The following is a 21,754-nucleotide window of genomic DNA, read 5'->3' on the forward strand; positions in this document are numbered from 1 at the left end:
TTAATGCTGTGAGTCATTCAGCTTCTGGGCATTAGTTAAGTTGTTACATAGATGATTTCCCTCATAATTGTAGACAGTTTTGCTGCCTTGTTTTTCTCTTTTTCTTTGGCAAACAGGATTGTTTCACTAGTGGTAATAGAGTTGCCTGTTGCTATTGCGAGTTTAGCCAGCTGTGAAGCTGCACTTACATTTGTTATTACTCTGCACTTGGTTATGAAATGCAGCCTATTAATTATTTCACTAAAATGTAGCCACTGGGCCCAATCCTGGGGGATATTCCATTTCTCCTGCTGCTTTACATTCCTGTTCAATTTAATGGCAGTTCAGGCTGTTCTTTACATTTATGTGTAGTTTCCCTTGGCTGTCTCTGCCTGTTCCTTCTAGATACTTCAGTCAATATTTTCCACTGTTGATTAAATTCAGGTTTCTGCTCGGGAGCTGTCATTGTAACTTCTGATCTCTTGTTTCCTCCTCGATGCTATAGTTGAACATTGAGGTGTATAGGGGTGGAGGTCAGGGGTACGACACTTCCGATTCACCACAGAGTAGCTTTCTAGAATAATACCGATCTTTAAGCATTAAAACGTTTGACCCCTAACCTGCCTTGGTTGCTGCATTTGACATAATAGCTCCATTTTGATTTTTTTTTTTTCTTTGGCTCAGATTGGTATTGCAGTGGACTTGTAGGGAAGTTAATAGCTATCATGACAATTTTTATTTTCTAAATGAAACAATGCCCCCTGGTGCTCTAGGATTCGAGAGGTCCGATTTTACAGTCAAAATAAAAATAAAACCAAATAAAATCTTTTCAGACAGATACTTCTTGTCCCTAAATCTGCCAGCTACCACTCAAATGCTGTCACTGTCACTCACAGGGGATGGGGAAGAACACTGTCAGCACTGAGCAACAAAGAGAAGTCACAAGGAGAGTAACAGGGAATAAAAGCACTTGAAAAGAGACACACGTCAGTTAAGCAGCATAAAAGCAAATTACAGAAGAGAAAAATAAAATGAAAGGGTCAAGACAAGAAACAGCCTAATGAAAGGACCAGTCAGAGAAAAGTAAAATTAAAACTGTCTGCTTAATGAAATGTAAAATCTAGATAGTGATAGAGAAGAAGCAATAATATTAAAAAATGGAAGTACTTTTTTATAAAAAGATTGAATTTAATAAAGGTATTACAGAAGAAAAGGACAAAGAGGGTAAGTATGAAGAATATGCAATCAAGAGCATTAAATTAAAATGGCAAATCTAAAAAGGAAGAGAATATAGAAGGCATATATTAAGTGCATGAATACTACAGAAATTAGTAGAATAAATGTAGTTTGGTATTTTCTGTGCACTAACAAAATAGATTATCGATGCAGAAATTCAAACTGAAGTCCCTCCAGAGTAAAAATATAAGCAAAGCTGATAAGCAATGAAATGAAACAGTTGATTCAGTTTAGCCTGTCACTAGCATTTGATTCTTTAAAAATTAAGATGGTAAATTACAAAATGATTCCTGATGAGCACAGCACACATATGAACCACGAGAACATCGCTTGTCCTGTTTGCAGACAGCAAACTCCAGCGCAGCATGCCTTCTCGCAGCCTTGCAGCTGACGGGAGCCTCAGCTTTTGAAGACTGATCAATAGAGCAGAGACTGCCATGATTCACCATCTCTGATGGAGCGGGGGGCTATGAATGCTACCAGAGCTATCTGTAAAGCCAAAACAGACAGAAAAAATGAAGGCAGAAGAAAGGCAAAGCAAACTACCCTATTGCTGCAGCTGCAAGACGTGTAAACAACCCATGCTCTCAGGTTTTTTTTTCAGTCGCAGGCAAGGATAAAATAGCACAGCTCAGAAGCAGGGATGTCTGAAAATGGCTTTAAGGTAGCTTTATGTTCCCACAGTCCTGGAGCAGCAATGAGTCAGTCAAGTCCCTCACTGTAAGTTAGAATAGCCTGAAGGCTGCTCTAAATCATTCTGGCTGCCAGTGACCCTGCAACAGCAGAGAGGGGTTGCTGGGGCATAGCAAAGTCTTGGCTGTACTTCTCTTCCTTTGGCCATGTCCTCTAGCCCAGCCAGAGGAGCTGTTGGGAGGGGGGTGAGGGGGAATCGGGGGAGAGGAAGAGAAGGGAAAGCATAGAAACGGCCATGATGCCTGTTCTGCTGGAAGACCCCTGCTTCTGCTGTGGCTGGCAGAGGTCCAGTGGCTGGCTGTGGTGGGAACTGATCCCAGCACAGCCAAGAGAAGTTCTGTGGCCGGGCAATGGCCAAGTGCAGTGGTAGGGTTTGTTTTTAATAATCTGCTTTTCAAAGGCATTTTTGGAGAGTTCTTCACATTATATAGAGTCCCCTTTCCCTGGGAATATCATCATGATGGTGACCGGTGCATAGGTCCTACACGTTGGCAGGTGTTCATATTCCGTGACCACCGCAGTCAGTTTTGTTAGTGTACCAGTGTTAATCAGATATTATCCCTTACCCAGTACCACTTGGCCTAGCAATAGAAATATTTAAATTAATGCTACTATGTGGACTTATACCATTGAGTCGAGCTCATTATTTTAATTTGGGTTTTATTTACCTGCTCTTATAAACTGAATGCATATCGCAGATTGGGAGAAAAACATGAGGCTGTGATTTGATATTTTCCTTTCTTTTTTTCCTTTAAAAGGAAAATTCTGAAGAACATAAATACCAAATATCAGCAATAATTTTTTGTTCAGTAATCCTAACTCCAGATACTTACATTTTGGATTTGGATGGTTTGATGCTGTTGTCAGTCACCTCTGAGGTGACCCTGTATGTGATGGAAACTGCATTTAAGAGTGTGATGTGTTTCCAAACTCTTCTGTAAATGTCCCAATCTTGCTACTTCAGTGTGAGCAAAATGTTTGTGGCTTAGAAGAAGATCATGATGCTTTCCAAGCCAAAGGGTGTACATTCTGAAACCTTCCCTTTCTCCCACTAAGCAGTGAACAGCCCAGCCTTACTAGTGGGTAGCCATCAGAGTTGGAATGCTATCAAACTGATTAGTAACAACAGGTAACTGAAGTCTCCTCCTGTTAGAGGAGATCCTGTGGCAGAGGAAAAATTATTATCCCTTTTAATAATTCTTTAAAAGCAGTTCCTAAAATTTCATTTTCACTCAACTGGGTATTCCATGATGTGCAACAGAAGTAGAGTGATTTTTTGAAGTAGTGAGCGAGACCATTGGTCTTACAAGTAGTAGACATCTCCTATCTTGCATATCTCTGCAGGTATGCAGAGACATATGCATAACCTGCACATCCAATGCAAAGGATATAGTTTACACTTCCAGATCTATTTTAATAAAAGTGTAAGGAGGTACCTTCCCCACTGACTAAACCTCCGTGAAGGCAGAGATAGAAGGTCACAGACATTCAGCCACTCACTGCCTCTGGTTATCTGAGGCAAAAGGATACAATCCATTGACCAGCAAATGGTAGAAGGACAGTAGTTTGTAACCACAGGTGTGGTGTACATGTGAGGGAGGACAGATGCAATAATCCATAATTAAGTTTAATGCCGTTGATACTGTAGCTTATAATGTCTTGGCTTTTTCTGGTAATTTAGAACAGAAGTTTTTAAAGGAAAAAAGAAAGATGTATGTGTTGGTTGGGTGTATGTCAACACTGGTTGACACAGTCAGCAGCTGAGCACTAGATCATCGGGGTGTAAATTCGTTTAGCTCAGTTGATGCCAGGAGAGCTGTGTCAGTCTAGTACTTTAAGCTCTGTCCTGAGGACACCTAGTACCATCAGCAGGAACCTCTTACACGGGATCAGTGGAGTTCCTTGGAAAGGATTCAGTTTTTTCCTGCCAGGAGTTTCAGCACCGGCAGTGGTTCCAAAGATCTAGTGCTGCCAGAAGAGATGGATAACCTCTGTCTGTTGCCTTTAATCACAACTGAGGGGAAAACTGTTTCATGTTATCTTCGAGTCTGGAAACTGCTAACATCCCAAAATATTGAAGATCATCTGATTCTGTGGGATATGCCTGCTGCTGTCTTCTCCCTGGCCTTTTTAGGTAGTACAGATTGCAGGAATTAATGCTGGCGTGTGGGAGATGTTTCAGAGTATTACCTGTGTCCATCCAAACACAAAGACCTTCCTGCAATGGTGAGCATTTCATCCCATCCACAGTATTGTCTTAAAAATACCTATCAATTCACCAGGTTGAGCAGTCATTGCAGCTAGTTCTGGTTCACAAAACAGAGGAATGTTTATGGAGGCTTGGGGGAAATGGTGAAAACTGGATATTCCCTGCACTCCCAATTAATGCATAGAGCAGTACTGGAGAATACTTCCAGATGTATTTGTTTGCATGGGAGAGCCCACTGAGCAGGTATCTTTGATTTAGCAGAAGGATGGAGCTGAAATCATGTCCTGACATGCAAGCATTTTGGATTATTTAATAGCTTAATTTTTCCATGAGGATTGATGGCTTAATCTGTCATTTATTTGTTTGAGATATGTTATGATCTGATGATTTCTCCTCACATGTTTTAGTCAGGCATATTACGTATCATTCATTGCTTTATGTTTTGTATTACTGGGAATTAATTTTTCACACAGTATCTTCATTTAATTATATAATACAATCACATGTGCATGTTGCATGAATGGGAAGAATCTGTTTTAATTTAGCCATAACATATTTTGCTATCTTGGGTTTTCCAGTTAAAATTCCCAAGTTTTTTGTTTTAGCATAACAATAGTCATATTCATTGCTTCTTACATAATAACAAAAGCACTCAGATGTCAGTTCATAGATTGACATAATCAGCTTTGTCTCTTAATTAGAAAAGAGAATAAAGCTGTTTAGGGGTGTCAATAAAATGACAGATGTATCATTAACAGAAGGCTACATTGGATCAGAATGGTGCAAATGCTTGGAATTGAAATGTTAAAATTTTTTACTGATTACCTTTCATTTCTAATTTTCATTTTCTTAGGATTTTTTTCTAATTGAAAAATAATAAAGCCCAAGGTACATAATATAGTGTATAAATGGAACAGTTATTGGTGATGGAGAACTTAAGTTCCTTCTATAAAGACTCAGGTTTATAACAAAAGTAGAGCTACAGCTAGAAGAACCTGTTACTCAGGATTCCTGCCTACCCTCAAAACAAAATTCAGCATGACCAATGCACCCTTTGGCCATGCCTTTGATGCACTCCTCATCATACCTATGATGTCACCAATTGTTTATGAACAACAGGACAGCGACAGCATGTAGATTTTAATATGAAATTCAGGACGCACCCCGTACCTGACTTCTAGGTGCAGCACACAACATGAAATCTTTTCACAGTTAGTGTGAATAGTCAGGCTAGTATTGACTTCAGTGAGTCCATATTTTGCACATTTCTCCATCAGTTTACGATACTGTTGATATTCACCCTTTGGTATAATGGAAGTCCATTGTACTTGTAAGACACAGTGGCTCTCAGTTGGAACAAACAAAAATTGCGGAATCTGACTGAATTCCAAGTGTTCAAATACTGCTACAATGGGAAGTACATGCTTCAGGATTCAGGCATACAGATGGAAATAAGATGGCAAGCTGCATCTATGATCTATCTGAGGTGGCTCATCCCAGCGGGGTCTGACATCCAGGGCATTCACAAGACCCAGCATCTCATATCAACTTTACTGGCAACCTGAGCTAGAGGTTTTTCGGACTTCCTACAGATCCAACTGTCTTCTGGCAAGCACTGTTAAAGGTCCTTCAAGGAAGAAATCTGGGCTGTTTTCTCTGTTCAGCATCAGTCATATGACAAAATTTGAGATGCAGATGGGCTAGCTGCCGGGTCAAGTAGCCAGCCACATGAGAGAGCACCCTTGAGCGTACTCTGAAACACCCATACCTGTGGCTTTCTGTACCAGATGAGTGGCGGTACAGCCAGTCTCGGAGGCGTTTCAGCAAGGGGAATGATGAATGGGTGAGCTACCTGGCTGTAGTCCCAAGTTTGCATCCATTTCTGCATGGTAATATTAACATGGATAAGATGTCCTGAATCTTTTTCTCTTTCTCTGGCTGCATCCACTTTCTTTTCATTAGAACCTGTAAAGCTCATTATCTCCCCAATACAAATGTTTTAAACTTTTAAGATTTCATGATGCTTTGACACTTCAATGAATTTTATGTCCCTTGTATAGACAGCTGCCTCTTCCGCTGTTTGGGATTCAGCATTTAATTATGTGGGGCTTCAAAACAGGTGTAAGAGTACTCAGTTGAACTAGCTGGTTGGAAAATATTGAACATTTCTTTAATAAAATTTCTATTTTTCAAATTCAAGCCTTTTACTTGATGAAAAATGGAAATTACTGTTACCTGCGCCAGGGAGTTTAGATGTATCCTATACCCTTGAACCAAAGTAGGAAATAACTCAGTCGCCGAGGCAAGCAACTCCAGTGCCGGCAAGGTCTGCAGCGGAGTGCTCCAGTGCAGTGCACGGGTTTGGCGAGGGGGAGGTGGTGTCCCAAAGCAGGGGAACCTCAGGGGAGGCTGAGAGAGCCACTGAGAGCCCGTAGCTTGCACGACAGCGGCTAACAGGACCGGGGCATGGCCAGGAGCAAAGGTGGCCAAGCCCCTCCCCACATATAAAAGAAGCCCCTGGGGAGCGCCAGCGACCGGAGCGTGGCACGGCAGTTTGGGCAGAAGGGCGTGCAGGAAGGGCGCTGAAGCTCTGCCAGCTCGACCAGGGAGCAACGGTATCCACCCAGCAGAAAGCCATGGCCTCCCTAAGCTCTGCAGCTGCCCCAGCTGATGCAGCTGCCCAGACAGAGCTCGGGTGGGCACACGCTGCCAGCCAGGTGCCAGGCTGCGGGCTGTGCCCCGCTGTTACGCCAGTACGGGACGGCAGCAGTGAGCACCGCTGTGGGAGGTGCGCCCAGGGAGAGGAACTCCTCCCCTTGGTGGCAGAGCTCCGGGAGCAGGTGAGTAGGTTGAGGAGTATCAGGAAGTGCGAGAGAGAGATGGACTACTGGAATCGCACCCTACCTTCCCTGGGACAGGCCTGACAGGCAGACAGGACGCATGATACGCAGGATTCCCTATCCTCTCTCCACCTGGCTGAACACGGTGACTTAAGGGATAGGGAGCAATGGCGACAAGTTCCTGCCCGGCCCTGCACAGCAGGCGCGTCTCCTCTGTGACCCCCACCTTCCCAGGTGCCCTTGTGTAATAGGTATGAGGCTCTGCCAGTGGAACCGAACAATAACGAGGACAATGGTTCATCTAGCTTGGAGGTGTCGCCGAGGTTAAGTCGGCCTACGCCCTGTGTCAAAACTGCTTCCATAAAGAAAAAAAGATGGGTCGCTGCCATAGGGGACTCCCATCTGAAGGGACCAGAAGGCCCAATATGCAGACCGGACCCACTTCTTAGGGAAGTCTGCTGCCTTCCTGGGGGCCAGGTTAAAGATGTGAAGAGAAAACTTCCTACCCTGGTACAGCCTTCAGATTATTATCCATTATTGATTTTTCAGGTAGGCAGCAATGAAGTTGCAACAAGAAGTCTAAGGGCAATCAAGAGAGGCTTCAGTGCCTTGGGATGACTGGTTAAGGAATCCGGAGCACAAGTAGTGTTCTCATTTATCCTTCCAGTTGCAGGGAATGATGAGGGAAGAAACAGGAAGAGCCAGCAGATCAATACCTGGCTCTGAGCCTGGTGTCACCGGCAGAATTTTGGGGGTTTTGATCATGGATTGATTTACATGATACCAGGCCTACTGGCAAGAGACAAAGTACACCTGTCTCAAAGGGGGAAAAGGGTCTTTGCACAGGAGTTAGCAGGGCTCATTGAAAGAACTTTAAACTAGAGTTGAAGGGGGGAAGGGATAAAACCAGGCTTGCTAGGGATAAGCCCGGGGGCAGCACGCCAGTGTTTGAGGGGCGGTGTGCTAGCGAGGTCCTTTGGTCTGCTGTCTTGGTGGAGGCAGGATATGAAGACCCACGCGGCAGCACAGAAGCGCCTGAGAATGGTCATGTAGGAATCGGGGCTTCTCCTCCACAAAAAGGTGGCGGGATCAGTAGCCCAACTGAAGTGCATCTACACCAGTGCACGCAGCATAGACAACAAACGGGAGGAGCTGGAAGCCATTGTGCAGCAGGAAAACTATGATATGGTTGCCATCACGGAAACATGGTGGGATGACTTGCACAAATGGAGTGCTGCAATGGATGGCCATAAACTCTTCCGAAGGGATAGGCAAGGAAGGAGAGGCAGTGGGGTAGCCCTGTATGTTAGGGAGTGTTTTGATTATCTAGAGCTTAATGATGGTGATGATAGGGTTGAGTGTTTATGGGTAAGAATCAGGGGGAAGACAGCAAGGCAGATGTCATGGTAGGAGTCTGATACAGATGACCCAACCAGGATGAAGAGGCAGACGAAATATTCTATCAGCAGCTGGGAGAAGTCTCACAATCACTAGCCCTTGTTCTCATGGGGGACTTCAACTTACCAGATGTCTGCTGGAAATACAATATAGCAGAGAGGAAACAGTCTAGGAGGTTCCTGGAGTGTGTGGAAGATAACTTCCTGACACAGCTGGTGAGTAAGCCAACTAGGGAAGGCACCCACTGGATGTGTTGTCTGCAAACAGGACTTGTGGGTGATGTGGTGGCTGGAGGCCATCTTGGGCATAGCAATGATTGAGTTTATGATTCCTGGAGAAGTGAGGAGGGGCATCATCAGAACTGCTACCTTGGACTTCCGGAGGGCAGACTTTGGCCTGTTTAGGGGGCTGGTTGACAGAGTCCCTTGGGAGGCAATCCTGAAGGGCAAAGGAGTCCAGGAAGGCTGGAAGGAAATCTTAAAGGCACAGGAACGGGCTGTCCCCATGTGCCAAAAGACGAGCTGGCAGGGAAGACCTGTCTGGCTGAACAGAGAGCTTTGGCTGGAACTCAGGAAAAAAAGGAGAGTTTATGACCTTTGGAAGAAGGGGGCAAGCAACTCAGGAGGACTACAAGGATGTAATGAGTTTATGCAGGGAGAAAATTAGAAAGGCCAAAGCCCAGCTAGAACTTAATCTGGCTACTGTCGTAAAAGACAATACAAAAATGTTTCTATAAATACATTAGCAACAAAAGGAGGGCCGAGGAGCATCTCCATCCTTTATTGGATGCAGGGGGAAACATAGTGACAAAGGATGAGGAAAAGGCTGAGATACTTAATGCCTTCTTTGCCTCAGTCTTTAAGAGTAAGACCAGTTGTTCTCCAGGTACCCAGCCCCCTGAGCTGGAAGACAGGGCCAGGGAGCAGAATAAAGCCCCTGTAATCCAAGGGGAGATGGTTAGCGACCTGCTACACCACTTAAACACACACGAGTCTATGGGGCTGGATGGGATCCACCCAAGGGTGCTGAGGGAGCTGGCAGAAGTGCTCACCAAGCCACTTGCCATCATTTATCAGCAGTCCTGGCTGACCGGGGAGGTCCCAGTTGACTGGAGGTTAGCAAAAGTGAGAGGTTAGCAAATGCAACACCCATCTACAAGAAGGACTGGAAAGAGGATCTGGGGAACTTACAGGCCTGTCAGCCTGATCTCGGTGCCAGGGAAGGTTATGGAGCAGAGCATCTTGAGTGCCATCACACGGCACATACAGGACAACCAGGCGATCAGGCCCAGTCAGCATGACTTTATGAAAGGCAGGTCCTGCTTGACTAACCTGATCTCCTTCTATGACAAGGTGACCTGCTCAGTGGATGAGGGAAAGGCTGTGGATGTTGTCTGCCTAGACTTTAGTAAAGCCTTTGACACCATTTCCCACCGCATTCTTCTGGAGAAACTGGCTGCTCATGGCTTGGACGGGTGTACTCTTCGCTCGGTAAAAAACTGACTGGGTGGCTGGGCCCAAAGAGTTGTGGTGAACGGAGTTAAATCCAGTTGGTGGCCGGCGACAAGGGGTGTTCCCCAGGGCTCAGTACTGGGGCCTGTTCTGTTTAATATCTTTGTCAATGTTCTGGACGAGGGCATAGAGTGCATCATCAGTAGGTTTGCAGATGACACCAAGTTGGGAGGGAGGGTTGATCTGCTTGTGGATAGCAAGGCTCTACAGAGGGATCTGGACAGGCTGGATCGCTGGCCGAGGCTACTGGTATGAGGTTCAACAAGGCCAAGTGCCGGGTCCTGCACTTGGGTCACAACAACCCCATGCAGCGCTATAAGCTTCGGGAAGAGTGGCTGGAAAGCTGCCCAGCAGAAAAGGACCTGGGGGTATTGGTCGATAGCTGGCTGAATATGAACTGGCAGTGTGCCCAGGTGGCCAAGAAGGCCAATAGCATCCTGGCTTGTATCAGAAATATTGTGGCCAGCAGGAGCAGGGAGGTGATTGTTCCCCTGTACTCGGCACTGGTGAGGCCGCACCTCGAGTACTGTGTTCAGTTTTGGGCCCCTCACTACAAGAAAGACATTGAGGTGCTGGAGCGTGTCCAGAGAAGGGCAACGAAGGTGGTGAAGGGTCTAGAGAACAAGTCTTGTGAGGAGCGGCTGAGGGAACTGGGGTTGTTTAGCCTGGAGAAAAGGAGGCTGAGGGGAGACCTTATCACTCTCCACAACTACCTGAAGGGAGGCTGTAGCGAGGTGGGTGTTGGTCTCTTCTCCCAAGTAGCAAGTGATAGGATGAGAGGAAATGGCCTCGAGTTGCACCAGGGGATGTTTAGATTGGATATTAGGAAACATTTCTTCACCAAAAGGGTTGTCAAGCACTGGAACAGGCTGCCCAGGGAGGTGGTTGAGTCACCGTCACTGGAGGTATTTAAAAGACATGTAGATGTGGTGCTCAGGGACATGGTTTAGTGGTGGACTTAGCAGTGTTAGGTTAATGGTTGGACTTGATGATCTTAAAAGTCTTTTCCAACCTAAACGATTCTATGATTCTATAAAATTATGCAATTGGACCGTATCTGGGTTTGGGGAAAAAAAAAATAAAAGGATAATACATTTCAGTAAATCTAGGACAGGCAAGTCTTGGACTGTTCAGAAGGATGATCCTTTTATAACCCAAGTGTTATTTTGTGCAGGAAACAACTTAGGAAAACAATGAAACAAGTATTCATTTGCAATTGTAATGTCTCTGATTACAGTCCCCAAGTTGACATTTACTCAATTTAATTAAAAAAAATTGAGAATTGTATTTATATTTTCTACTCTATCTTTCACAGCAGAGGGATTTAAAACATGTTCAGACCTACAATGTCCCAGTTACTGTTCCATCTTATAATCCTCAATTAATAATATTTTACTTTTCATGACTGCAGAATGAAAATGTGTTCTTGATTTCCCTAAAACTGGAATTAGTTAGATTACCTAAAACCGGCAAGGACGTTCTACATGCCAGAGAACTCACACAAATACAAGGCCAGGAGCTTCATTTAGGTTTAACCTTTATGCCCTTGAACACAATGGAATTTACATAAATATTTAAGAAGGGCAACTGCAGACCAATTAAAGGAATATATTTTCCAAGCATCAAACCATTGTTTTCAGGCAATACACTGAAGCTCTTAAATTTATACATATTAAATCTGTTACAGGCTCAGCAGAGTTTTAGGCTCAGGAGAGGGGAAAAGCAGATGAGAGCACCCCAGGGGGAGGTCGAGCAGAGATTGCCTGTGAGATGTATGACCCACCACCCAGCTCACAGGGTGTCTGCATGGCCTGCGGATGGCTGCAGGCTGCTCCGCAAACCCGCCGAAGGAAAAGAGGGCACAACCATCCCTCTCGTTAGTCCTTTCAGCATCCTAGGAAAAGCTGTGGGCACGCTGAGAAGGCTGTGACTGTCTTCACTCTGATATTTGCTAAATAAAATTGAACAGCAGCTGTTTTGTGGGAAATGTATTTAATATTTTTTTTTTAATCTTTAAAAATAAAAATGTTTTAAGATACTTCAGAATTTCCCTCATAATAAGAGGTCTAGTTTCAGGCTAGTTTTACCCAGGAATGCTCAGTAAAAGGCTGCACTTCGTATCTGCTCACTTGCAACTAGATACTCTATCTGGTTGCTGTTACATAGCGTGTAGCATGAGTTATAGAAGGGTGCTGCTCATACACACGGTAACATGAAAAGTATCACTACCCAGCCCTAGGAAAATAAATTTGCAAGTAATCAGGTTTGTTGCTCCCTAACTGTGGCAACTTGTTAAGGCAGGGACAGGACTTACCCAACTATGAACTATGAGAAAGTCTGTCTTGAAAAAGCCCCGTGTGTGCTATTGCAGAAAGGGGCAGAGCCAGAGCACAGCTCAGGGAAAGAGGAGAAGGAGGGAAAGGGTACAAGTGAAATGGAAAACAGAGTGGGGTAGTTTTGGAAGAAGAGGAGGGATGTGAGGGAAGAGCACAGAAGCATGTCTAGGAAGAGGGAAGAAAAGGAGAGACTTGTTGCAACTAGTGAGGAGCAAAAGATGAAGAGTGCAGACTGCAACATGCGTTCTGCTGAAATAAATCACCGATGGTCTCTGCTGAGAGAAGTAAAATCAGTTCAGATGGAGAAACTGAGATGTTAATCTAGGCTGCTGGCAGAAGGAGATGAAGCAGGAGAGAATGAATGTGTAGTGGAGAGTCCAATTACAAAACTGTTTCTCTTAACAGGTGCAATAGACTCGTAGCACTGGAAGGAAATGAGGGAAAACAAGGATCTGGGAAGCAAGTATGTATTACACTTTGAAAGGGAAGAAGACCTACTAATACTATGTTCATCTTACAAACATTAAGGCTTTTGAAACATTCACCTGATTACTGTATTCTGTTGCTATTTGCCTGTGATATATGCATTAGTGACAGATTAGTTACCTTCTCTCAGTGTATCATTTCAACTTCAAGTTGTATTTACAAATAAGTGAACTAAGTAAGGTACTTGGAGTATTTTTGTACTTATTCAACTGTTCAGACTATACTTCGGAATTTTTCAATACATTTTTGAGCAAAACATATATGTCCTGAATGTTAATTCTGTAATATTCATGAAATGTCTGACATCTGAAGCTCATGGGGAGAGGAGGGAAATTGCTTGCAGAGCACCATGTGCTTCTGCACTTCCACTTGGGGAATGCATGGCCATAACTGTGGGAGTCATGAAATCGTTAATTAAAAACTTCATAGCTGTGTTGCATCCTTTTTTAAAGATAAAATGCAAAATTTTTTATTCATCTAAAGCTATGTGCATACAGATTTTAAGACAGAGTAAGTGGCCCCATTTCTCTAGTTAATTACCTTGATAAATCAGGAGTGGGCTGCTGGTATTTGAAAATCCTGTGTGTGGTAGACAGAGCGAGGGAGAGAACAGTTTTCTGCAATGTTCTGTTGTTGGCCAGTAATGGTATACAATGCACTCAAATCAGTGCTACTGATACTCACAATACCACCATGGCTATAACATCAGAAGTTTACTGCAATAAAACTAAATATTGCAATAAAACTAAATGTTTGTGCTACCATTACAAAAAAATTGCAACACTACTCAATTTTTCCTATGGTGAAATTACTCTCTGTTTGCATATATGCATATGTATGTGCCTATATAGAAATAAATACGCTTATCTACACATAATCTGTGTTCATAAATACATGTACACACACACATGCATTCTGAATGAATTGTGCTTGCTTCCTGAAAATAGCTAATATTCCCTGGAAGGGGAAATGGAGAGGGAGTGATTTGGTCGATACTAGTCGATCTCACAAATGAAGATCAATTTTGCAATGGGCAGTGTAAACATCCACTGTAGAAAGGCTTTTCCTATCTCCATCCAAGACAGGAGACAACAGATGGGTACAGGCAGACAGGAGAGCGTGGTGGCGAAACTGGACAACACTCACCAACGGCCTTACGCATTTTCTATGCCAATGCAGTATGTATGTGGTCCGCAGTGGTGACAGTGGTGGTCAGGATTCAAGAAGGGATTTGACTGAGGATGACCTGGAAGTGAAAGCAGGTGGACAATATTTGGACTAGGAATATATTGCAGGAGATGAGAGCAGAGGCTCCCCAGAACCCAGAGCTTGGTTTGGGAAGAAAGTTAACAGTGAGTGAGCAAAGGGGCTGAATGGTGGTGGCAGGTCCACAGAGGCATCCCAAGAGGCGTGGGCAGCCAGGGTGGAAGTACGCAGGGGGATCATGGGGAGGAGAAAAACGTTTGCAGATGAGTGGGCCAAGAAAACTGACATAAAAAACCAAATGTGGGAAGAGACATGACAGAATTAGGGAAATGTAGGGGAGTCGTCTTCTCTTTGCTACCTAGGTGAGCAGCTCTAACCTGTCTGTATCATTAATAAAGACCAATACTTCCAAAAAGCCTTTTCGTTCCTTTTCTTTCTAGTGATTACAGAGAACTTGAAAGATATCTGGGTTAACCAAGATACCAAACTTTTGGACAGTTCAGTGACATGAAATGAAGGGTCTATTTTCTTTACCCTTTTTGTTCTAATAAACATCCTGCATTGTTTAGCATTCATACAGTTTTATGGGAAATAATATTTGATTTTTACAATTAATTCTTTTTTTTACTTCTGAAATTATATACTACATACTCAGAGAAAATACAATTGCTGCACATAGAACCAGCAATATCTCTCCATCTAACATTCTCCTCTCTTTCCTTGTTACCAGGGTTTTTTAAATGTGATAATGTCCCACCACTGTTTCTGAGATTTCCTGAATTTATTTGTTTGCTCTTCATTACGTAAGGAATGATTTCTGCCTGTTTGAATATATTTCTGTGGGGAGTGCTGACATTCTTATCCACACTTCACTTGTCATTTCTAGGCCAGACGGTTAATATGATTTCCTACTATGAGCTACTTACTGCGTACAGTTTTAACATGTGTTGCAGCGAGGCAGTATATTAAAGAGCAGAAATGGCTTATGAAAGAGATGGATATTAGGCAAGAGTCGTTGGGTTCTCTTAGGTAAAGTCAGTTAATGTGCAGCATAAATATGTTCCTGATAGTGGTAAAAGGAAATACTGGTGGACTTCATATTCTGATCCCATCCTTGTCACATGAATACAGGAAAAAAAGTGTTTATGTTTGTGGATAATACCAAAAGAGCGGCTGCAAGCCTGCAAAGGAGGGATTAGCGTTCCAAATGGCGAGCTGGAAAACACAGAGGACTAATCAACAGCATCTGGACAGGACCACGATCTTTTCTCTGGGAAAAGGCTGAGGGCTGTAATGGTTCCTGAGCTGGGTTCATATCAACACGGTGGTGATTTTGCAGAGAAAGCTGAGGTTGTGCTGGGAGGCAAAGCTGGGTGTGTCACTCTCGAGATGGAAGAGATAATTGCTCAGCTGCACTCAGTGCAGGACACTGCCGTAGAGAAAGTTGTGAGCTAACATTAGAAAATTTAGAGGGGAGTGACATAAGTATGTAGAGGTCCAGAAAATAGTTATGAGGAAATACTGGAAGAAATTGAGGTTGTTTAACCTAAAGAAGACTAAGGGAGAACATGATAAGTACCTTTAAATATATTAAGTGCTCCTGCAGAAGTGGAGGCAATAATTTATTCTTTTATCCTTCGCAGGCAAAATGAGAAGTAATGGGCTTGAGGTACGACATGAAGATAAAGGCTAGATGTGAGGAGAAGCTTTATGATAATAAGGACAGATTCCTGGGGAGACTGTAGAGACTCTCTTACTGAGTATCTTCAAGAACAGCATAGACAAATACGAGGGAAGATACTGGTGCACAGCACCCTACCTGGGATACGAGGCATGGAATAAGTAAACTCTCATCATTCCTTCCTAGCCTATTTTTCTTTGATTAAAGCTGAATTAAGAAAGGAAAAGCCCTGGGCTGGGCAAGTGATCTCAAATGTAAAACGTAATAGAATAACCTTGGGCTTGGTCTCGGAAAGTGTTGAGTAGTCGTGGCTGTTCTCACTGACCTCACCCAGAGCAGAAACAAAGTAGGATTTCAAGGATGGGGCCATAAGCACTGACTTTATATGAACGTTTAATATTGCTGAATTATTGTCGCATTAGCCAGGACTTGTCTTTGCCGTGACTCCTATCCTGGCTGTTATGAAACAAACTTTACATTACATTTTGTATAGGACCTTTCTGGGAATTTTCAGCCTCTGATAAAACCTGAGCCAAAAGGGCTTTTTCAGTGGGTTTTCATTTTAAAACTGTTCAGATTACTTTCCCACAATGGTATTTACTTTCCTTTTGGCTTTTTAGGCAATGTTCCAAACAGTCACTACAAATAGTGGTTGAATTTATGGATGTGTCCTTCAACACACAAGTGTGAAGTGTGAAGAGTTGGTATGTACAAAGTCAACCTACAATTGTTGAGATAATTTAGCCTAAAAAACTGCAAAGGAATACCATTTCCTAGAGAGCGATATTTCAGAGCTACTGAATGAGTTGTTGAGTATTGGTATTTTTTGTATATTTGGGGATGACCCAAAAGAAATTACTGGAAGAGAGAGAAAAGAAGAGGCTCCTGTGATGAATGGATTACAACACAAGTTAAAGATCTTAGCAACAAAAAGTTTGTATGCTTTTACAGAAAAAAAAGTATTTTTCTTAAAATCCCAGAAGTTCTTGACATTAAAAACTTTCAACGAAAGGATTGCATTTTTCTGTGGAAAAAAAAATCACTATAAAAATTCACTCATTGGTTGGTTTGGTTTTGTCAGCATTTCTCCCAATTTGTCTCTCATTACCTCATTACTAGAGTCTGTCTTTGCTGTACTGCTCTTTTGGGGAGCGCAGATAAACTCTGCTCTCCTTGGTGCGTTCAAAAGTGTATTTGCTACTCTTTCCTGAGTCTTTTTCCTTTTCTTTTACAAGTGATCTTTATCCTAATGAAAAAGAGGAAGTTATCAGTACTGCAGCATGAAATCACTTTACCTAGGCAAAAGTATAGGTGGCAGCAGTGTGAGGTTTTTTCCATCCCAGGGCTCTTGTTTCTTCTTCGCTGAGTCAACCCGTGTCTGCATCTCTGTCAAAACTTGGCCTGATGCATCCCATTTACTCCACATAACCCTCCAAATAGTGATCAGATAGGAGCAGCATCTGGTCCTTACCTCCATAGGAGGTATGTAAGCTGAGAATTCAAAGGTAGAAGGCTGTATATTGCTAAAACTCGTCTGGCTTGTTCTGCAGGGAATACTTTTTTCATACCGCATGTATTCAACCTGGAAAATTTAGAGTTCCAGGAGGTCACTGACGCATGCATAATTTTATAAGTATCAAAAATTTGTGTCGTGGACAAATATTCGGAAGATAAGATTATTTTCTGTCCTCATAGATACAAAACATCTAATGCTATGAGCAGGTCTGGGGGGAAAACTGTAACTGCTAAATTAAAAAAAAAAAAGGAAGACAGACTTACTGGCTTTCTCCTGTCCTAAGTTTCCTGTGTTCTATCTCTCATAATACAAGAAGACACTCCAGACACCACATTTCTGGGGATTACCTTTCTTGGGGTTGAAGCCTTTGGCCTCATTCTTTTCCTCACAGTTAGAGTGTTCATAAGCCCCTGGAAGGACACTGTCTGTCATGTCTTGTTGCTTAAATATTGTGATCGAGCCTGTGAATAATCTCAAACTGCTTTGACGTGTTCATAATAGCTTTTGTTCTACTTCTGTAGCCATCCATTTCCATTCCTTAAAGTCCCCCGGCACAGTGTGTTCCAGCTTGGACATGGTATATGATGGTTTGACCAGAGATACTATGAGAAAATCAGACCGATACCTTTAATTTTTGTGGATGGTAATGATGGTTTGGAAAGTGAAAACGAGCCCTCTGTGGCAAATGATATTGTTGGACCTTTTTTCTCCCTGGCTTGCGGGTTTTTTTCACCCTTTGGTGAAAGTTGTTGAGAAGCGGTCAGCTGAACCAGCGGTACCCTGAAGAGTGACGTGTTCATGTAGGCGCTTTTTCAGCTGTGCTGTGTGCAGTGAAGGCTGCGTTAACACCAGATGCCAATCATACACCACCAGTGGATTTGCAAGATTATAGGACAGGAAAAAAGATGAAGGTTAAGCACAGGGCACAATAGAGATTACTTATGGTAATGAATTGTATAATTTTTCTAGACAGATCTGGATTAATGTTTATCCCAGGCAAGAGATTACTGTATGTCTGATTGTAGTTGTAAACAGACATTATTAAACAGAAGGTTTATGTTCATGAAATGCGACTATGGGTGTTAAAGCACTTATGATTTATTATGTGCAAAGAGAAAAATTAACCTGTTCATCTGCTATAGTACAAGATGCGCTGTGGATTTTTGCATAATTTGGAAGGCATCTGCTCCTTTGGAATACAAATAACCAGTGAAATGAGGACTCTCCTTTCATTTACACTGATCCAATGCCCTATACTGCAATGATGTTGAAATGGTGTAACCAGCAAAAGAATAGTCTTGTGTGCTTTTATAAAGCAATAATATTTCTATGAGAGATAATGTTGGCAAAGTCTGTTTGCTTGTGAATCTTTAGGGTATTTTCTTTATAATTAAAAAAAAAATGTTAATGTTCAGAGAGCTTAACAAATGACCTTATTTGGGTTTCCCAAATAATTCCCTTTCACTTACTGAAAACATAATGTTTAGAGACATTGAATTTAAAATAATATATTTTTTAATCTATTTTTCACATAATTTATCTTGCAGCCCATTTTTCTCCTGCTTTATTGCATCACTGCTGCTTAGCATAAGTGAGACATAGGTACAACCACCACATTTTTTAATACTGCCTTACCTCAGTAGCTAAAAAATCACACCTGAGTCAGTGACTTCTGTGTTTTGGGTGAGCTGAAAAGTCTTACCTTGAGGAAACTGTAAACAAATGCCAAAACTTTGCTTCTTTGATGGAGTAGACATTGCAACTTTATTACTTGCTAACAAGGAAGTATCTTTTCACTGTGAAAGCAAAGAAAAATTACAGTTATCAAAATCTGTTCATTCTATTTATGGGCTGTATTTGTAGCCAGCTGATTTTTGCATAATGCCATTTGAAATTATCCATTTAACAATGATGGATGATACAACTGTGTTGCTTTCCCTCCACTTTGTAACTGATCTGTCTACTTATAGATTGCATTGGACATGTTACTGATGCTTTATTTGTAAAATACACTCACCTATGTGAGAAATTTGTCCATTAAGTCTTACTGACTTCACAGGGGCTTCTCAGATAAGTAAAGATATTCCTGTATATAAGCAAAACCAGCACAATCTGTAAAAAACATAGGAATGTAGAGTGAAAAGATCTGGGAATATTACAAGGTGTGTTAAGTGAATTAGAATTTAAGCAGTTCTAGGTCTGAATAAAACGTAATCTGGTAAGACGTTCTGAATGCTTCAGTTAAAAAAGTTGCAATCTTAAATTGCCATCAAAAGACTTCATTTTGCTCTTTTCTATTTCTTAGCTATATTTTACATTTACATTATGCAACAATATATATATTGTGTCATGAGAAAAATGTAACTTTAACATTGTAATATTTTGCCTGATCATTAAATTTTACAGTGGCTGTGAAGTGTGAGTCCAGAGTTAAAGTTCATAAACAAATTAATTAGCCAGTTAAAGTTTCTGTGGGCTTTGCTAATGGTTCAGTGTAGCGCCTGAAGCTGATGAGAACTTCTGGAGGTACCCAGGATGCGAGTGAGAGTCCTTCAGGAAGCCAGGGTCAGCTGCACCGTGCTGCTTAAAAGTTTGTGCAGCGAAGCATTGTATTTTGGGAGGCACTAAAATATATGCAGCGCTCTTTTCTTTGCTGTGTGTTACCAGACATCGATAAGTCATGGAGATGACCTCCATCTTCCAAAGAGAAGGAAAGCTAGAAATGAAGACACATTTCTGTTATCAGTCTGCTGTGGGTCGTAAGTTGAACTGGTGTTATATTTGCCTCTGAAAGCCACGTAGCCTTGACACGGTGTTTAACAGTGTTAAGCTTATTGCTGCTGAGCTAAACATGTCTGAAGCGAACGATGACCCTCACGTCTTTGCAATAGCAAAATGTCTCCCTGATGTGATCCCGCAGACTTGGAGCATTAAGTTAATTTTCCCCTGGATTTCTGAGCTGCCTTCTTTTTACCCGGCGGAGAGCTTGTGAAGAATACAGCTTCTGACCGAATGACAGAACGTGGAGGGTGAAATTAGATGCATTCAATTAGAAGATGACAAAAAGCCTGTCTAAATATTTGTCAGGATGCTACTTACGGGGCGTAGTGTCCAGCCCAGGAAGTGAAATGTGGCCGCTCCCAGGACTTAATAGTCTGGGGGAAAAAAAATGGGTAAATCATCCAGATTCTTTATGGGCTTGGAGGGGATAATTGAGGGTATCGAGTGGGCTGTTATGCTTCCAGGGCTGGTGATCCCTCTCATGTAATCTCAGATTAGTTCTTTTCTTGTATTCACTTAATACAGAATTAACCGTTACAAAGTTTTCTGGACCACTTGAGTAAATAATGTTGTTATTTGACTGCTAGAGGATGGATAATGCAGTGCTTTATGGGAGGTGGTGAAAAAAGAGGGGCTCCAGCTTCTCCACAATAAAAAGAGAAACCACCACAAAACAAACAAACAAACCAACCCCCAAAGCCACAAAACCCAAAGAAACAAAAAAGCCAGGGCAAAAGTGTCGGCTGTGAGATTGTCGGGTTTGGACCAGAAGGTTTAACTGGTTTTCCAGAGGACAAAAGGATGTTCTTGAAAACTAAATTCGGAATTAGTAGTCAGTTAAACAGAAAGAGATCAAGATATGCAGCTTGGTTTGGCCACATCTGTTTATCTGTAAATTAAATTTATAGCAACTTTTTAAAGTAAGAGAGCAAATCTCCGGCTTGTAATTTCCTGCTCAGAAAGTTTTAATTAGGAGAATAAAAAATGTAAATACAGCATATCATGTTTAACTTTTTTTTTTTTTTTTTTTTTTCATTTCTGTTACAGCAGTTCAGCGGAGAATGTGACTATGATAGGGTTAATCCAGCTACATAAAAATCCATGCTGTGTATGATAGTAGTAAAGCTTGTGATCCCTTGATCTTTGATTAGATCCAAGCTAGTAAATATCTTGTGTTTAATCAGAATGAGTTGTTCTGCATGTAGTATAAGTCACCTTCACAGATGGGATGTAGCAACAGAGTTGTTCACGAATATTTGTTTTAATCCTTTCCAGAGCAAGCACGCTTTATGTTTCTTTGTTGTAAATCAGATTCAAGCAACTAAAGACCAGCACGAAGGAAAGGCATTTACTTGCAGTCAGGAATAGGACAGTGTGGGAACCTTTTTTCCTTTTTAAAGAAAAATGTAACTTATTAGATTCTTAAAAGGTATTTTATACTATTCCATAAAGATAACTAACACACCATGGCTGCTTTTTTAGACTGGGGTGCAAATATCATTATCTAGAATTTCATCTTAAACTGTTCATACACGTTCCTAGCTTAGGAGACTATAAATATACGGAGAGTAAGATTTATTATGGTAAATGTTTGGCATCTATTATTATTCTATATTTTAAAGATATTTAGTTAGAAAGGTAGCTGGTCTGTGTGCTGGTAAACTGAAATTCTTAAAATGTTATCATCTGTAAGGCTAGTTGGTTTGTGTGGTATGTCGGCGTCCTATTTACCTAAATCTGTCATAATTGCCTTTCGATACATCTTCCTCTGACATGCCAAATATTGAAAATGTGAGGACTCTTTGCTGGGAGATTTTCTACTGAATGTCATTTTTCTGTGTTCATAACTTGATGGTAATAACTGGACGACCTGTAGTTAAAT

At 42.0% G+C, this 21,754-nt stretch overlaps 1 protein-coding gene across 4 annotated transcripts in view; it reads left to right on the forward strand.

Moving 5' to 3' along the window:
• LOC115340578 (cytochrome P450 7B1) overlaps positions 1-21,754 on the forward strand; it is a 129,846-nt gene that overhangs the window by 85,578 nt on the left and 22,514 nt on the right. The window contains exon 1 of one of the 4 annotated variants that reach the window (XM_030012372.2): positions 21,176-21,301. The exons of 2 other annotated variants lie outside the window; for them this stretch is intronic. The gene's annotated coding sequence lies outside the window, so the exon portion shown is untranslated. Of the gene's footprint in view, positions 1-21,175; positions 21,302-21,628; positions 21,727-21,754 lie in introns of those variants that run through there. One more of the 4 variants, XM_030012373.2, reaches the window with a different exon arrangement.

The sequence above is a fragment of the Aquila chrysaetos genome, chromosome 4, assembly GCF_900496995.4.
Source record: "Aquila chrysaetos chrysaetos chromosome 4, bAquChr1.4, whole genome shotgun sequence".
In the NCBI taxonomy this organism is placed as follows: domain Eukaryota; kingdom Metazoa; phylum Chordata; class Aves; order Accipitriformes; family Accipitridae; genus Aquila; species Aquila chrysaetos.